Below are 13,925 nucleotides of genomic sequence, written 5' to 3'. Positions count from 1 at the left end.
GCTGTCCTCTGCTTCCTGCCTCATTCTTGCTGTTAATGCATGACGCTGCAGAATATTTGTTGATGAATAAGTGGTTTAGATTGTATGTTTTGTCTGCAAACAGAAAAGCAGTAGATGCTGTGTTGAATGTACCATTTTTCTACACTGTACCTCCTCTGATATGTGAGTTATTTTACGGGAAGATCCGTCCAAACTGGTTAGTCAGCCACCCTGTGTTCTGGGGTTTTACATGCGTAAAACTGGTGGGATACTGGAACTTTATTGCACAAGGTTTCCCCTAAAATGACTCGTCTGCCCAAAGACAACCCTTTTAAGCTGTTAGCTACTGTGACTTAATCCTTTGTAAATACTGCCTCTCATGGGAACTGAGAAATCACTTTACTATCCCAGAAACAAAAATACACAACAGCATCCCGGAATTAATGACTAAATTCAAGCATATCAAATTTGGTAGAAGTGGGTGGAGTAATCGGTTATGTCTGGAAAGAAAATTTACTCTCAACAAAAGTCTGATTTGATCACAGCTGACAAATCCACCCCGAAAGAAAACAGCAGAGCTGTGAAGTGGTCACTCGCTGGGATGAAACAGCTGCTGGGCAAACAGGAAAGGAATACTTGAAAGCAGAGCACCTGGGTTCATGGAGTGTACTCACACACATTCAGCATCCTTTCATGCACTTTTAGCACACTGTATAAACACTCATGCAAGTACACTTGCACTGTAAGCAAATATAATGAGTTCATTATTTTGACTTATTTTATATTTGGTTTTAAAATGCCCTCTTTGTAAACTGTTGAACTTTTAAACCAGACAAAATGCAAGTTGGAGATAAATCCATTTGCTCCTTATGCAGGTCCACTTGTTTTCTAGAAACGTGTCACTTCGGTGGAAAGGACCTAAATTATCTCATCATGCTGGCAGACACTAGATACTAGTGTCTAGAACATGCTTTAGGGGAACATGATTTTGGAAGTCATAACTTGATTACATCTCTTGGAAGGTTCATACTTGTACTGCATGGACACGTGAGGACTTACATCTGAACAGAAACCCAAACTTCATCGCTTTATCAAGATGAATTGGAACAGACGAAAAAAAAAAGTCAAGGAAATATGAGCATAATCCATTCATAAACACCCGGCCACGCAGTTCTCATTTTATCCTTACAGGCCCGCTTCCTGTTTGCAGCACGTGTTTTTATTCGGGAGGCCCCCTTTGCCACCCCACCCTGACCCGATGGGGACCACAGACGGCCCCACAATGGAGACTGTGTGTGCTCTCTGAATGACAGACCTGTCCATACAAGCCCCCCCGTCACACACACACATACAAACAACTGGACTGCATAACAAGTTTTGCCGTCATCTCTTTTGGAGGCAGTGTTCCATGCTCCGTAAGGCAGACAGACATGGCCAGGGATTTGTCTGATCGAACTTCAGATTATTCAGCAGGAATGTCTGCGCTGAAAGCCACGTGGCAGCTTTCTGCTGTCGCTTTCCATCATGTTTGCAAAGGCGAACTGCTGCGGTATTATCTATAAGAGACTGATGAGAATGCTCATTAGTGTGTTTCCCACTTCCAATTGACAGTACAGTAGGTGAGTGCGTTTCTGAGCGCTCATGGATCATAAGTAGAGCGACCACCTGACGTACAGGCCTCAGCTCATCACCTGGGAGTGCTAATATTTACAGATAAGGAGATGCTTCCTTGAATAATGAATGCATTTGCATAATTGTCCCATCCTATTGAGGGAAAAACACATTATGAGACACACTCAATTTCCATGTCAGGCCCTTTCAGAGAGTAAATGAATAGGCAGTGATATATAATGACTTGCAGAAGCAGAGAGAATGCCTGCTAATGAGTGCAGTGCTTTTTCTTAGGTGCTTGTAAAAATTTCGTCTGGTTCTCTGTGCGCTTACTGTATTGTTTGAGTGGATAAGTGAATTTGTCTTTATGTGAGTGCATGTTCCTGCACACGTTCATAACCCTAGAACCCCTCCCCACCCCAGTCCTCTGCTCTCCCCTAAGAGATTTACTGCAAAACAGCCCTGTGAGAGAGTACACATGTTCTGCCCAGTCTCTGTACTGCACCCTGACAATTACTGCTATATATACCACTCAAAATGAGAGCCATGAACCGGCGTGATTATAGGGTGGAGCAGGAGCAAAGAGGGAGAGGGGGGAAACGAAAAAAGTGAGGGCGAGTTTGAGAGCGAGGGGGAGGTGGAGGCAGCAAGACAGAGCGAAGAAGGGCGAGAGACAGTGCAATTCCAAGTGACTGAAGTCTGCTGTAAATTGTATCGTGCATTTGTCATAAATCACAGGGCTTATGACAAGCTACATTTTTAGTCTGAATCACTTCTTTTCAAAATATGAAAGTGGGGAGGATCAGATTAAAGGGCTGACAAGCATGCAGGGAACGAATAGCATCTTCTGTGCTGAAAGAGCCAAGAGTGTGACCTCTGTCTGCATGCTCAGCCTCAATAAATTGCACAGCAGGGCTTTAAATACTGGAATACGTATATGGGGAACTTACAGTAACATTTGGTAAAGAAGTGCTGCCCTCTTCTGGGAAACCAACAACATGAAATATGACAAGGAACATGTCAAGAAGAACACTTCCTCACTGCAGGAGTCAAGATTAAAATCACTGTGATGATTCTTCTGTTGTGTAAACTGTCCACAGCTGGAGCAGAAAAGTGCAAACTGAGATAACAAGGAGCAAGAAGGGAAAGATTCCTGGAAGCCAGACAAGAAAACAGACATAGAAGAAGAGTGTGTCTGACGCTTCCACGGATCTTAAACAATCTCCATACCGCTTCTCCATCCATCTCTCACTTTCCCAGTAGCCGTCCAGCACTGAGCCTGTCATTTCAGCTGAGTGACAGGTTGCCGTCAGTGACAGCGCTGCCCCAAAGGTCACCTCAACCACGCTGTCTGGCAACATCATGACGCCTAAAAAGAGGCATCTAAAGAAAGACTGATAGCCCAGGAACTGATATCACAGCAAAAAATTCCCACATGTGATGTATTGAAGTGCTGAATTTAATGGATGCCGGTTGTGGCAGAGCTCAGGCCCTGGTGATAAGCCATTTCCTAAATAGAACCGTCTACCTTATGGAGTCATAAGACTGTGGGAAAAAGTGGTGAACTGGGAAGTGTTGAATAGGGAAATGGCTGTTCCTTTAATCCACCCTCCGTGTGCAGAAACCATCCCTATGGGGGGGAAAAGCAGCAGGATCACATTACCCATGGACCAGTTTTCATCGTACAGAAACCCACGCTCTGCCTCACTCCAGCGGCTCGCATAATTGGAAGCATCTTGGCATGAAGATAGAGTCAAGGTGGCATATCAATGGGCGCGTACTCCAAGGGCATGCAGATAAGAAAAGGCTGCTTCTCTATCTCTTAACAGGTCGTGTCCATGATAGGGTCACTGGCCCTCCCTAAAAAGACAGCAGGCTCTGCGCTGACTCCCATACAAATAACTATAGCTGAGCAGTGGTGTGGAGCCTTGTAGCATGATTCACTCCCAGCGGTGCTCATCCCTAACACCAACAGGAAACAGTTTTGTTACCAAGTCTTGTCTCATTGTGTATGCATGTTTAGCTGCACAGAATCCCCGAGGCTCAGGATAGAAGAGCCCAGTGATGAGATTTTTTTGTGACTACATGCTCCATCACTGAAAATCACCCTATGATCAGTAATTTGCTCTGTAACTTTACTGCTTGAAGTTGTTACATTACTAAACCAGAAAGGGCTATACATATAAGTTATCCTATAGCTATAACATATCAAAGGGATACTCCACTGACAATCCAGTCAGGGCTGGGATGTCGGAACTTTTAGTCCTTGGTATGGGTCAAGAACATAGATTCCTATTTCCCACAACGCTACTCAACAGCATCTGTCATTAGAGTCTCCATTTCAAGTTCAGGTTTAGAAAATACTGTTAAAATATGGCATCACTATGACATGATGAGAGTCAATTTCTCACACACAACAAAAGCTCTGTTTGTATCACAGGAACCTTTAGAGGAACTTAGGTTCTTTACCTGCATTTGCTGAATTTAGTTCCTGGGAGATTGTTTTACCTCATGAAAAGTCCCTAATTTTGGAGGTAGAACTTCCCAGAGGTTGAAAGACTTTCTAGGTGTGGCTTGCAGTGTTCCTGATTGGTCAAGTACACTGGTGTTTTGTGCAGCATTTTACAATTGCCAATTTTAAAAACACGTTCGGTTAGCAGCTCATTGTTCTCATCAACAATAATTACAATGGAGATACGGAAGAGATTTTCCAACTATCGTGCGACCAAATACATGCACAATGCAACTAACATTCAGATGGTGTTTCATGTAGTGAACTGGATTCCACTGTTACGCATTAAGTCAGGTAAAACTTCTCAAATATAAAGTTAAAATTTTCATCATTACTGCTTTAGAGTATAATAAGATGTACTGGCAAGTTCAAGATAGTAGAATATTGTCATGTGACCATCTCAACTTATACATCGAATCAGCCCTGTGTACTACTACTGATATAACAATGAAAAATGGTCAGTTTCTCGTACTCGTGCCCTCTTGTTCTGTCTCGCTAAGCATCCTCCATCACCCCACTGCTTCCCATCCTGCAACAGAATCCACTCCGCTCCAATCCTTTCCAGAGGGGGAGGGGGGGAAGAGCACAACTTCTCCACCTCCGCACAAATAAAACTGTGTGCCAAGCCTTATTAACCCTGCATCCTTATCGCCTTTCTGACTTGAGACATTTTATGAGCGGGGGTTGTCAGCCAACTCAGACTCCAACAACAAGATGAGGCATGCTTTATGCACTGCTGCATCACCAACACCACTGCTTACTAGACACCGTTATCATTTAACTGCATGTACACCACCAAAGGTCGCATTTCGGACTTCAGTTTATCACATCTCGTTGTATGTATAATGTAGCTTTCAACCTGTTTCCAAGCTGGGCGCTTTTAAAGTTAAGCAAAGTTGTGGTGAAGTTACACGTAGACACAGTTATGTGTACACACCTAGCTGAGGCAAGAAGACCTGCTGTGGCCTCTGCTGCCGGCCTAAACCAGCTCTCTTGACTCACTTAAAGTTTTTGCCTGCACAAACACTGACCGCACTGGTCCCCACTGTCTCTGAAATGGGCGTTTATGCTTACTGAGGAGAAAAATGACTCAACAGAATGCCGGGAATGTGTGCAATACTTCCACAAATACCTTATAAGACGTGTAAAATAACCTGGAAGTGCCTAATTTTAAATCAAGCCAGCGGCATGTTGAATATTGGTTAGTGTGCTCCATCAGAACAAATATATTTCATGCTACCAAGTTTACAATTTAAATGTTTCGCCTCATAAATTTTGCTTTTAGTAGTCTTGTGTTTAAGATGCATACCACATAACTGCAACATCCAATCCTACGTACCTCTACACTGGTCTGTCTAATAAAAGCAAATATGGCCACAAATAACCTAAAAAATGTTTTGCTTTTCAGTATGCATCCACTGTTGCTGGAATCATCTAGTATTAATTTCAGCTACATGACTCCAGCTTGCACTCAGCGACAGCATTAGTATATGCAAAACCTCATAATCATGCTGTGGCTTTGGCCCCTTGTGGTTTCTTTAGCAGTAACTTAATTCTGCTCCACTAATCATAATAATTATAGATATTACAGTAGCCTTGGTAATTACTGTAGAGCACTGGCTTCTATCCTTTAATGGATGCTTAAACAAACAGATTTCAGATAAGTTTGGGAAGAAAACTAATTTATAGCCTCAGAGGGGAGATCAATCAGGTGACGGGGTTGGGTTTGGGAGGGTGTAATAGGGTGGACTTCAGTAATTAATACAGAATGCAGTAAGAGACAGAGCCTAGCTCTTCCCTTCTTTTTTTCATTTCTGCTTCCCTTTCATCCCTACATCCCTCCTTCTCTCCGTGCCTTTGCCACATTATTTATCTGCGCTGTCATACCATTGTTGTGATTATGGATGTCATGCAGTCGTAAAGCGCTCCACGATCAATAGGCCTGAAATTAAACCAAAAAATGAATTTCCGCAGTGTCGGCCACATGCACTCCTGAGCAGGAATTACCTTGCAGGAGAATGGCTGATTACCCTACTGAGAAGACAGCGACAGAAACAAAAAGAGGAGGGATAGTTTGTTGACTGAGGCTGGCAGCAACAGCAGGCAGTACAAGGACACTATTGCTGCTTCGTCACAGCTACAGACCACTGAATACGCTTTGTGCATGTTGAAGCGAGTTTAACCAAGCAGTCAAACACCAATTATGACTTAACAAAACATCAAACTTCTTGCACTGGGATAAACTGACCTTATAACACTCTAAAAGGTAGAAGCAGATCTGCACTTTAGAGGATATGTGTTATTAGTCCATGCTGGCAACATCCCATATTACGGTTTCAAAAGGTTGAGATTTTGTGTAGCGTTTAATACTGAGTATCTGTAATGTCACGTAGCAAGTCTTTACACTCTGACACAGGCCAACTAAGGAGATGATGTAGTCATTTCTCCCCGGCTGAGATCAATACACTATTAGGCATGATGAGATGAAACAGTGTTCATTACTTCTATCATCAGGTCATTTGGAGTGCTCGTAGACAGCTAGACTGTGGTCACATGGCAAGACCTCCAGTGGTGAACAACATGACAATGTAATATTTAAACAAAGATGTGAGGATGAGATATAAAACCATTATAGTTGGTTTTATAGCCCAGCTCATGTAGCTGCAGCTGTTTTGAATCAACAATGTGAAACCTGCAGTTCCCTATTTCAGAACTATGCTGCTGTGCTGTCCACATCTGTTGCTATTTATCCTCTCCAAATGACATACAGCTACAGTGAGGGGCAAGAATATCTAAAATGTTCTTTTAGTATATGTACTATAGCTCCCTTAAAGTTGCCTACTTTCAGCATCTTCCTCTCTGTACATCCCTCCTCCGGATATGAACACTCCTTTCCTTTTTCCTCTCTTGTTTCCCTTGTCCCTCATTTAGAATCGATTTGCTATTAACGCCTGAGCATCGCAGGGGGAGGGTGACAGGGGCTGAGTTTGTTGCAGCTGTATGACAGGCTTCTTCATCTCCAAACAGGAAGTTTGGTTTACATCAGCCGTAGGGCGGGAACTGTCATCAGGAGACCTGAGGGCTAATGGACTGGATTTATGTTCTCATCTCCTCCTCTCAGTGTGGAGCAAGTTGGAAAGAAGCTGAAGTCACTGATCTCAGGTCTTTTTAACGTTTTCTTCCACAGATATTATGATTGAAGTTTGGAATCAGATAGCTGATCTATGAGAAGTCTAAGATGAATATTTGTTCCTCAGATGAGATGCTAAATCTGAGCTTAAATGCAATCGCAGCTACCACTCTAATGCATTTATGTAACAGTTCACCTAAGAGAGTGATTTCTTTCCTTTCCTCTAATGTGACATGTCAAGATGAATTTAATTCATCAGTCCTCTGAAGAGCCTGGTGCTGGGCAGCAACCGCAGTTTGGTTTTCAAATCAATTTGACAAATCCTCCGAGAATTGTAAAACAGTCTTAGAGCAAATAATGGCCTGACACTCCGCATTAACGGCAAAGATATGACTCAAGACTGACATCTAACCATGTGGCTTCTGGGTTTGCAAAGAAACATCATGTTCTGTCACTCATGACACGCTGGTGAGATGTCAATAAAAGTTAGCATTTTGAGCACACAAAGGACAGCGATACCTGGAAGCAAACTGTATTATAGCTCGGCACCACCACAGAAACCATCTTAACCTTCAGTTTTGGCCCAGCTTCATGTAAAAAAGTGACGAAAACATCATGTGACTTGGTGCCCTGGTTTCACAGTAAAGCTCAAAGGACACAAAAGGGAAAAGTTTATTAATAATTAGTTTATTCTGTGAAGATGAACTTTTGCGCCACCTTCAATTTGAATATATGGAAATGACTCATTCTTTACTTTCTCAGCTGCATTTTCTTTGTTTTCCCACAATTTGATTCTCTATCTGTTGCTTACTAATCCTGTTCATTTCTCTTTACTCCGTCTCTCTCCCATCCTTGCGAGCATCGCAGTCACTGAACTCATTCTCAACTATTTATTTGCTTTATTTCCTGAGATCAGCTATAAAGAACAAACACTATTAAGGCAGCCAATCAATAAGGGAACATCAGCGCTCTTATCCCCCCCTTCTTGCAAAATAGATTTATATCTTCTGCCTGGGCAACATAAATCACATATTCATACATTAAATTAAAAATGTGATTGATAGCAAAGAGAGTGTATAAAGCTTCATGATGTAAAAAAAACAAAAAACTAATATTAGCTGGGGACTGCAGAGGGTGAAGAGAAAACAAACACTGTTTTTGAGAGTAATTCTTTACAGTCTAGAGGACATGCACGTTCAGGAGATGATTTCTTGCCTCAAGAAAAGGAAAACTGACACTTTGTGAAACAATAGCTACAGAAGCAGATCATGTAAATAGGGATCAGCAATGAAACTTGAATCCTATTTCAGTGTTACAAGACAGATTTGACAATAGAAACACTTGCTGTCCAAGAGACATTCATCTTGAATTTAAAGGAGCTGGTCAACTCCATCCTGTGCATGTCATTCTGTGAGGTGAACTGAGTGTGAAGAAACAGGTTCATTCACAAAGTGACACTTAATGGGATATATACAGATTGTCTCTTGCATTACAGGGCCCAGTGGTTATGGGAGCATTCCAGAGGAGAGAGGCAGAGAAATATGGCAGCATCCATCAGAGGCTCGGCCAGAGAGGAAAAGGTGCAGGAACAGAGAGAGAACGAGGGCTGGGGGTTGGGGGGCTGCCAAGGACATTTAAGAGAGCTGTCAGGGGAGGTTGATCTATGATGGACCCTGGCGAAACCTATATCCCCGCATGTGGGTCTGTGTGTGTGTGTTTGTGTGTGTGTGTGAGAGAGAGAGTTGGGGAAAGACGCAAGTGCAGTCGCACCAATGCATGCTGTAACACATGCACTCACACCCAGGAGGCACAGTACAGTGGAGACTCAGTGCACAGGTTCAGAGATCAGAGTTGGAGCCCATCCACACAGAAAATCAAATGTATTCAATCTGAGCACGAGATGAAACGGAATAAAAACTGTAGGAGGACAAACAACACGGGAAAACTGCTCAACTGCAAAAAAAAAAAAGTGCCTGTTTTCTGGAAAAACAAATAAATTTAATAAAAAATAACAGTCTCATTTTAAATTTTATTTATTGTTGGTCTGTCACTGAGTATGCATGACACAATACTGAACAAATCAAGTCCAGATTGCTCACACATGTGACGCCACAAAATGCTCAACAAAATGTTTATTTCAAACAGATGCAGGACTTAAAAATGAAAACCTCCCTGACTTTGCATAAGTTGTGTCCCCTCGGCCAATGAGCCCTATGTGTGTGTGTGCGTGTGTGTATGTGTATTTGTGTGTATGTACTTGTATGACTCCTGTGGTGAGGACATAAATCTGTTTACACAACAACATTGTGGGGACTTGCCCTCTTTTAGTCCACATAACATAAATCATTAAAATTTAGGATGAAGACTTGGTTTAAGGTTAGGCTAATGGATGTAGATAGAATTGTATGTACAGTATATGTCTACACAGCAATCAGCCACAACATTAAAATCACTGACAGGGGAAGTAATAATATTGATTATTCCATCACAATGGCACCTGGTAAGGAGTGTGATATATTAGGCAGCAGGTGAATAGTCGGTTCCTCAAGATGACATCTTAGAAGCAGGACAAATGGGCAGCAACAGGATCTGAGCAACTTTGACAAGTGTCTAATTGTGAATCCTAAAAGACTGGGTCATTTCCAGAACTGCAGGTTTGGTGAAGTGCTCCATGGAAAGACAATCGGTGGACTAGCAAGTGGGTCATGGACACCCTGGGCTGGTTAGTGTGCTTGGGGAGTAAATGCCCACCTTTGTGGTTTGATTTCACAATGGAACTATGACAGAAAAGTTGCCAAACACACAGAGCATCACAGTATGTTGTGTGACAGAGTGCCTATGTCGAACACTGTCCACCACTGAAAGCAGCTACATGAGCATGGGAGTATCAGAACTGGACCATGTAGTCATAAAAGATGATGGCCTGGTTTGATGACACATGCTTTCTTTTACAACATGTGGATGGCTTGCTCGATGTGGTTTACTTGGGGAAGTGATCATAGCAGGACACACATTGGGAAGAAGACAAGTCGGTGGAGCAGTGTGGATTCAGGACAATGTTCTGCTTTGAACACTTAAAAAAATATGCAAACATTGTTGCAGACCGTGTAAAACCCCCAACAGCATTCTGCGATGGAAGTGGCCTCTTTCAGCAGGAATATACGCACTGCTACACTGCAAACATTGTTCAGGAATGACTTCAGGAGCATGATAAAGAGTTCAAGATGTTGTGTTGGTCTCCAAATTCCCCAGACCTCAGTCGGACCAAGCATCTGTGTGAAGTGCTGGAAAACAAGTCAGACATATGGAGGCTCCACTTTGCAACTTATAACACTTTAAAGGACCTTCTGATAACATCTTGGAGCATCAGGTGGTTTTAATGCTATGGCTGATGGGTGTACATGAAAATTAAAATGTGTTCATTTTAATATTTTTGACGTGAGACTTTGAAAACAAATTTCTGTCGACGAAGACTGATCATAAGGAGATCTACTCAGCCTGTATGAAACGCAAAATGTTTGTACTTCTGTCAAGTCCAAGAAAATAACTCAAATTACTCAGAAAATTGGTTGGATACTACCAGTTTTAAAAAAAAAAAATTCTGGTAAAAGTCACATAGTGTCCAGCAAACGATAGTACAAAGTTGTATTATGGGAAGTGGAAGACAGAGCTCATACTGTTGACTAGGGCCTGACTGATATGGATTTTTTGAGGCCGATGCCGATACCGATATTTTGCAGAAAAAATACAGATAAATGTTTAATCAGCTGATTAATTTTAAAATATATATATTGAATAAAATAACTTATTTCTCGGTCCCTTAACACTTATAACAACAATGATATGAATTACAGTCAGAACATTTTACAGTTATAAAATACTTTGTCCTTTAGTATTTGTTTAACTTTACAACAGAGAGGAATTTTCAAGTACAAAAACATGCAACAAAGGTTTAAACCTCTGGGAAATTATATAACCTGAAAAAAGCCAATCTATAAATGAGTTTTGAAATACATCTTGTCTTGTACTTCTTGTTGCTGGAAATTAGAGGTAGGCTATATATATATGCTGTATATAAGCAACATAATGAGTGAAGTTACTGGCAAAACATTATTTATGCAGCCCTCTGATGCCCTTTAACCTTAAATCACATTTTCTTTACTCCATTATTTTCTTTACCATGAAGTCATGACTCCAATGAACCAAAATAAAAACCAGAGATGCCTTTCTCAGATGTCAAAAGATGTCATCTTTGACAGAGTTGCATTTTAAATATATAATAGTGACAGATAGCCTGACACTAATGTTACTCCATAACAACACACACAGTGAGTTACTGTTACAGCCTGTGTCACATTATAGTATTTTCTGACAAATTAAAACTAAGAGTGACATGACATTACGATGGTTGCTGAAGACAGACAGTAATGTTAATCATTTTAACTGAATAAACCCTCTCCCCTCTGCATTCACATCGCTCCTCCTTAAATGCTCTTCAACACGCAGCTGAAGCAGTGATGTACACTCGTTCTGTACTCTCAACTATTTTGTACAGTTAGGTTAGCTAACACTGTGCTAGGTTATTGCTACCGTAAACAGACAGGGAGTAACTTAAGCTAGGTTAGCACAACTTTAGCAATGCTACGTCAATGCGTGCAACGAAGCACGCGTCACTCGTCATGACACATGGCACAGAGAGTTAAACTGAAACAGGAGACATGTTGAGTCATTGTTAATGTCGTTATAAACTTACGTGTCAGCAATGCTCCTGCACGTTACTAAGAAGACAACGGTGAAGACTGAAAGGAGTCAGAGCTCCATGTATTGGACAAACGCCGCAAGGCGCTTGACGCCTGAATTTATTTACAATTAAATAAAAAAATGTTTTTTGTGTGTTTTTGCTTTCCAGCTGATGCTAAAGTAAGTGGAGACTGTTAATTTGTCTATTACACGTAGAAAAGATATATAATAATAATATCAGTTATATAGTAATTAGGTCCCACTCTGACCGGTCCTACAAGAAACCAGTGTTTGCAAAAGGTTCCGAGGTACGTATTGAATATGCACAGACCAGCATTGCTATCTCAGTCTGAATGAAAGTGGTCCGAATTCACGACAATAGGTGTCAAGGGGTTAACAGCATTTACTGTATTATGAGAAATTAAGAATATATCGGCGTTTAATGGGCAAAACTCCAGCCGATGCCGATTATTTTGAAAAGGGCTATAATTGACTGATTTAATAGGCCAGCCGATACTGGTGACTACATTTTATGATATCTCAACCTCTGCATTATCCGTTATGTGCATTCTTTTTCTCTTTTGGGTTCCCAAACTTTATTGAAGTCTAGTTGTGAATGGTTTCAGTATACTTTCGAAAAATCATTTACAAAAGAATGTATCTTCACAACCATTGTTACTGTCAGTAACAGGGGTTTGTGCAATTTGAGATTATAGACCCATATATCCTTCAAAACTGAAGGCAAAAAATAGCATTCTTTGGATAGTAATATTGACATGATGAGAATACATACTGGATCTGTTCAGCTAAACATTATTCCAGGAAGCTAACTCTTTGTCTGGCGAAGCCCTGCAGCAGCAACAGCAGTGAAACAGTGGGAATCTGTAGGTAGCCAGCAGGCCTGTTAGCCTGAGGAGTAAATGCCAGGCAACCCTGCCAGGAGGGACACGGCTTTGGGACCATTACTAAAGCTTAATGATATGAGAAGTGTTCTCCTATCCACCGCGGAAGGGATTCATCATGATGCTGTAGCACTATACATCTTTCAGCAGCCCTTAAAGAGGAAAGGGGACATTTCTTCATGCTGTAGTAAAAAGCCCCTCCCCTCCCCATTTCTTCCCCCGAGCTTTCCACAATCCTCATCTTCACTTAAAGAAGCTCTATTTTAAGATCATTGCCTCCAAGGAGGGCGGGAGAAAGGGGGGGCACGACCTTGACGACGAGTGAGAGTGAGGTACGGTGGTGAGGAGCCCTGGATGAGAGGGTGTCGCTGACAGAAACGATCCCCAACCACAACATCGTGTCTGGGATTTGTCCCAGTGTGCCCCAGGGGTAGGAATACAATTCACTTTCCGCCTCAAAGTCACACTATACACTGTCACTGGCGTCAGCTGAGGGCTGATAGATGTCTCTTTGTCCCCTCATAAATAAAAAACATTCTGGTCTCCCTTGTGAGCGACTGTAGATCAGGAAGTAAATAGCTGAAGGTATCATGCGCAGCAGTAAATCAAGCCTGGAGGTTTTTCACTTTTTCTAACCCTTTGCATTTTGTGACCACATCACAGAATTCTGCAACCTGTAAATCAAATGAGGGCTGATAAACTGCGACTAAAGAGGAGCGAAACAGTGCATGTGAGAAGCACCATTGACTCTAGCTCTTCATTTGAGAGCCTGAAGTCAATATGCAGTAATCACAACAAGGAAAAGCTTCCCGTTTCTGTCCTCGTATTTGCATTGTTTGAGTCACAGCCACCTGCCTGCAGATTTACACCAGCAGATCACAGACAATAACAGTAAAGACAGAAGTGCACTGGTTTATGACTTCAGCACTTTCAGTTTGAAGTCTTCCAGCACCAGTGAGTTTAAATTATGGTGGGAGACGTCCTTGGGATGTGAACATCTCATTTCACCAGGCCTTACGCAACCACACACACACACACACACACACACACA

The sequence above is a fragment of the Amphiprion ocellaris genome, chromosome 16 (genome assembly GCF_022539595.1).
Source record: "Amphiprion ocellaris isolate individual 3 ecotype Okinawa chromosome 16, ASM2253959v1, whole genome shotgun sequence".
In the NCBI taxonomy this organism is placed as follows: domain Eukaryota; kingdom Metazoa; phylum Chordata; class Actinopteri; family Pomacentridae; genus Amphiprion; species Amphiprion ocellaris.
This window is presented reverse-complemented; position numbering follows the sequence as displayed.